We start from the raw sequence: 6000 nt of genomic DNA, 5'->3' as shown, positions 1-6000 counted from the left end.
ATGACCTTTTTTGGTAGGATTTGGTTAAAAGCCTTATGTTGGCCTGTGGGGGGTGGGTGGGGTGAGGAGGGTGTGTGTGTTGAGGGGGGGGGGGGGGGGGGGAGCGTTATATCATGGGTCGTTGCACTTTATCTGGCAGCAGTCATTCTCTTTCTGTGCCCACATCTGAAAACACATTTTGAAGTTTGTCATCGGATTTGATTAAATTCAATTGTTTAGCCTGATTTATATCAGGGTTAAAGCTATTATCGAGCCTTGCACTCAAAAGGTCAGTCACTAATCGACTTGGAGGCGGCATATCTGCAATCAGCGCTTGGGAGGTAACCGTTCTCAAAAGAAACTTTTGACAAACAATTCATTTATCGATCATGTGTGGTTGATTCCTGACCCGTTCGGGAATCCGACCCAACTCCCTCTTCATGGTGTGGCATTCTATGGCATGATGCCATATCAAATCACTTCTAAGGCACACCCAGTGTGGTTTACTGGTTTAATTTGGCTGCAGTGCGATCGTACATCACAGGCAGAGGAAAGGCGGCAATAATTCTGGCCCTTGACCCTTGTTTAAGGAGACCTGCTGGTGTCTGAATACCAAGCCACTCTAGGTCCTTTGGAATAACCTGATTGCCACCAGTTCCGAAGCGAGGATCAGCAGGGAATTGTACTTCACTTAACCGTTGGATTTTTAGGGAACAGCCATGTCTTTTAGTCAATCGATGCCATCTTTCCCTAGACTAAACTTGCGTCATATCAATGAAACCTTCAATGAATGATCAGCCAATTTTCATTCAGTACACGAGATATCACCCTCTTCTCCTTTTTATGAAGACATCTAGCAACACATGACGCGATCCTCCCAGCCCTGCGCCGGGCTGGAGAATCGCCGCATACGCGCCGTGCCGCCCCGACGACGGCGCGCGATTCTCCGAGGTGCAGAGATCGGCGCCATTTTGCGCCGGTCACTGGGTGCTGTACAAGGCCGGGCGGCCGATTCTCCGGCCCGCATGGGCTGAGCGGCCGCGCAGAAAAAGCAGAGTCCGGCCGGCGCCGTCCACACCTCGTCGCTGCTGGTGGGAACTCTGGGGGGGGTGGGGGGGGGGGGGGCAGAGGTGCAGCTCCGTCCCTGGGGGGGGGGGGGCCTCCAATGGGATCTGGCCTGCGATCGGGGCCCACCGATCGGGGGACCGGCCTCCCCCCCCCCCCCCCCCCCCCCCCGGGCCTACTTTGTTGTGCGTCCAGCTCCAGAACCCCCGTGCCATGTTGCGTTGGGGCCGGAGAAATCCGTAAAGCCACCGTGCATGCGCAGGTTGGCGCCGCCCCCAGTGCCGCCCCCCCCCCCCCAGGAAGTGAGGCTGCAGCGGCGTGAACCGCTCCAGTGCTGTGCTGGCCCCCTGTGGGGGCCAGAATCCCAAGTCCCCACCCCAGTTTCGTGCCGTCGTGAAATGCGACGGCTTTCATGACAGCGCGGCCACACTGTCCCGCGATCGGAGAATCGCGCCCAGTCTTCCTCATGTAGAACTAACTCAGAGATCCAGTATTCCTGAATATTCACAGGCATCACTTGAAATGCATAAATTATGCTGTCATCTAATATTTGCCAACGTTTTGTCCTGAGTTCCTCTTCGTCAGAAACCCACTGTAAACAAGGCTTAAAGGAAAATTCATGCCACAAATTATTTGTAATTAAATCTATATTGGGATTGGGATTTTCTGTTGGGGAGCGGAATTTGATCTGTGCAGGTGTTCGGGGAGGAGAATGTGTGAGCATTCCAGGGAGATGCAATATTGGTTACCACTGATGTAGAAAGAGCAAAGCACACCTGGTCCACATGGTTTACCCATCTGGTTTGTTAATGTTCTTTAGGGAAGGAAATCTGCCACCCTTGCTTGGTCTGGCCTACATGTGACTCCAGATCCACAGCAAATGTGGTTGACTCTTAACTGCCCCCTGAAATGGCCGAGCAAAGCCACCTTAAACCTATGCCCCTAGTGATTGACTCTTCCACCCTGGGAAAAAGCTTCTGACTATCCACTCTGTCCATGCCCCTCGTTCGTTTATAGACTTCTATCTGGCCACCCCTCAACCTCTGTTGTTCAAGGGAGAACAAACCGAACTTCTCCTCATAGCTAATGCCCTCCATACCAAGCAACATCCTGGTAAACCTCTTCTGCACCCTCTCCAAAGTCTCCACATCCTTCTGGTTGTGTGGCGACCAGAATTGAACACTATGGGCTGGATTCTCCGCCCCGCCGCACCACATTTTCATTTCACCCTGTCGGCGGGATGCTCCATTACGCCGGCCAGTCAATGGGGTTTCCCATTGTGGGGCAGCCCCACGCTGTCGGGAAACCCCCCGGGCTGCCGGCAAAATGGAGAATCCCGCCGGCGGAGAATCCAGCCCTATATTCCAAGTGTGGCCTGACTAAGGTTCTATACAGCTACAGCATGACTTGCCAATTTTTATACTCAATGCCCCGGCCGATGGAGGCAAACATGCCGTATGCCTTCTTGACTACCTTCTCCACTGCATTGCCACTTTCAGTGACTTGTGGACATGTCACATGCCTGTCAATACTCTTAACGGTTCTGCCATTTACTGTATACACCCCCCCCCCCCACTTCCCACATTTGCTGTAGACCTTCCAAAACACACTACCTGACATTTGTCTAGATTGGCCATTCAGCCCATTGAGTCTGCACCGACCCTCTGAAAGAGCACCCTAACCTGGCTCCCATTCCATCCCTGCAACCCCACCTAACCTGCACATCCGTGGTAAGGGGCAATTTAGTGTGGCCATCCCACCTAACCTGCGTATCTTCGGACTGAGGGACGAAACCGGAGCGCTCGGAGGAAACCCATGCAGACACGGGGAGAATGTGCAAACTCCACACAGACAGTCCTCCGAGGCCAGAATTGAATGCGGCTCCCTGGTGCTGTGAGGCAGCGGTGCTAACCACTGTGTAACCCTGAGTCGTCCAAATCACTAATGTAAATTGTAAATAACTGAGGCCCTCGCACTGATCCCTGTGGCAGCCCACTAGTTATAGTTAGTCAACTTGAAAATTACAAATTTATCCTGACTCTGTTTCTTGTTAGTTCGCCAGTCCTCTACCCATGCTAATATAATTAACCCCAACCCTGTATGCTCTTATCTTGTGTAGTAACTTTTTATATGACACCTTATTGAATGCCTTTTGGAAACCCAAATACACTACATCCACTGGTTCCCCTTTATCCACCCTCTTTATGGATCCAGGAGACAGTGACATGGTGGTAATTGGATTGGATTGGATTGGATTTGATTTGTTTATTGTCACGTGTACCGAGGTACAGTGAAAAGTATTTTTCTGCAAGCAGCTCAACAGATCATTCAGTACTTGAAAGAAAAGGGAATTAAACAAAATTCAAGAAAGTACATGAGAATACATAATAGGGCAACACAATATATACAATATAACTACATAAGCATTGGCATCGGATGAAACATACAGGGTGTAGTGTTAATGAGGTCAGTCAATAAGAGGGTCATTTAGGAGTCTGGTGACAGTGGGGAAGAAGCTGTTTTTGAGTCTGTTCATGCGTGTTCTCAGACTTCTGAATCTCCTGCCCGATGGAAGAAGTTGGAAAAGTGAGTAAGCCGGGTGGGAGAGATCCTTGATTATGCTGCCCGCTTTCCCCCGGCAGCGGGAGGTGTAGATGGAATCAATGGATGAGAGGCAGGTTTGTGTGATGGACTGGGCGGTATTCACGACTCTCTGAAGTTCCTTGCGGTCCTGGGCCGAGCAGTTGCCATACCAGGCTGTGATGCAGCCCGATAGGATGATTTCTATAGTGCATCTGTAAAAGTTGGTAAGGGTTAATGTGGACATGCCGAATTTCCTTAGTTTCCTGAGGAAGTATAGGCGCTGTTGTGCTTTCTTGGTGATAGCGTCGACGTGAGTGGACCAGGATAGATTTTTGGTGATGTGCACCCCTAGGAATTTGAAACTGCTCACCATCTCCACCTCGGCTCCGTTGATGCTGACAGTGGTGTGTACAGTACTTTGCTTCCTGAAGTCGATGACCAGCTCTTTAGTTTTGCTGGCATTGAGGGAGAGATTGTTGTCGCTGCACCACTCCACTAGGTTCTCTATCTCCCTCCTGTATTCGGACTCGTCGTTATTCGAGATCCGGCCCACTATGGTCGTATCGTCAGCAAACTTGTAGATGGAGTTGGAACCAAGTTTTGCCACGCAGTCGTGTGTGTACAGGGAGTAGAGTAGGGGGCTAAGTACGCAGCCTTGTGGGGCACCGGTATTGAGGACTGTTGTGGAGGAGGTGTTGGTGTTCATTCTTAGTGACTGTGGTCTGTTGGTCAGAAAGTCAAGGATCCAGTTGCAGAGTGAAGAGCCAAGTCCTAGGTTTTGGAGCTTTTATGTGAGCTTGGCTGGGATTATGGTGTTGAAGGCGGAGCTGTGGTCAATAAATAGGAGTCTGATGTAGGAATCCTTGTTTTCGAGATGCTCTAGGGATGAGTGTAGGGCCAGAGAAATGGCGTCTGATGTGGACCGGTTGCGACGGTATGCGAATTGAAGTGGGTCAAGGCGTTCCGGGAGTATGGAGGTGATGCGCTTCATGATCAGCCTCTCGAAGCACTTCATTACAACTGACGTCAGGGCCACCGGGCGGTAGTCATTGAGGCATGTTGCCTGGTTCTTCTTTGGTACCGGTATGATGGTGGTCTTCTTGAAGCAGGTGGGGACCTCAGAGTGAAGTAGGGATAGGTTAAAGATGTCTGTGAATACCTCTGCCAGCTGGTATGCGCAGCCTCTGAGTGCACGACCAGGGATCCCGTCCGGGCCCATCGCCTTCCGTGGGTTCACTTTCAGGAAGGCCGATCGGACTTCGGAAACTGTGATGGTGGGTATGGGTGAATTATGGGCTGCTGGGGCACTCGACAGCGGATTGTTGGTTACCTGCTCAAACCGAGCATAGAATGCATCAAGTTCATCGGGGAGGGGTGCGCTGCTGCCAGAGATACTGCTCGGCTTCGCTTTGTAGCCCGTTATGTTGTTTAGTCCTTGCCACAACCGCCGAGAGTCTGTCTGTGACTCTAGCTTGGTTTGCTATTCTCTCTTGGCATCTCGGATGGCTTTGCGGAGGTCGTACTTGGATTTCTTGTATAGGACAGGGTCGTCTGCCTTGAACGCCTCAGATCTGTCCTTCAGTAGGGAGTCAATCTCGCGGTTGAGCCATGGTTTCCGGTTGGGGAACGTACGTACTGCTTTCTTTGGCACGCAGTCGTCCACACATTTGCTGATGAAGTCTGTGACGGTGGTGGCATACTCATTTAAGTTAGTCACTGCGTTCTTAAATATGGACCAATCCACTGTCCCTAAGCCGTCACTTAAGAGCTCTTCTGTTTCCTCGCACCAGCACTGCACAACCTTCTTAGCTGGATTCCCCCACTTGAGTTTCTGCTTGTAAGCCGGGAGAAGGAGCACAGTCTTATGGTCTGATTTCCCAAAGTGCGGTCGGGGGATGGGACGGTAGGCGCCCTTGATTTTTGAGTGACAGTGGTCAAGAGTGTTGTCGCCCCTGGTGGGACAGGAGATGTGCTGGTGGAATTCTGGCAGTACACTCTTGAGGTTGGCTTTGTTGAAGTCTCCGGTCACAATGAACAGGCCTCCGGGTGTACTGTTTTGTAGTTGTTTATGACTGTGTACAGTTCATCCAGCGCCTTCCTCACTTCTGCCTGGGATGGGATTTAGACCACTGTGATAATGGCTGAAGTGAACTCACGTGGAAGATAGCACTTTACGGTCAAGTATTCCAGGTCTGGGGAGCAGTAGGTCGCCAGGGTCACCACATCCAAGCAGCAGGAGGAGTTGATGAGGAGGCAAACCCCTCCACCCTTCGCTTTGCCTGAAGATGCCGTGCGGTCCGCCCGGTGAATAGAGAAGCCTTCAGGTTGTATGGCACAGTCCGGTGAGGCGGGGGTGAGCCATGTCTCTGTGAA

Source organism: Scyliorhinus canicula, chromosome 24 (genome assembly GCF_902713615.1).
Source record: "Scyliorhinus canicula chromosome 24, sScyCan1.1, whole genome shotgun sequence".
Taxonomy (NCBI): domain Eukaryota; kingdom Metazoa; phylum Chordata; class Chondrichthyes; order Carcharhiniformes; family Scyliorhinidae; genus Scyliorhinus; species Scyliorhinus canicula.
The sequence above is the reverse complement of the archived record's forward strand: the minus strand, read 5'-3'. Positions refer to the sequence as shown.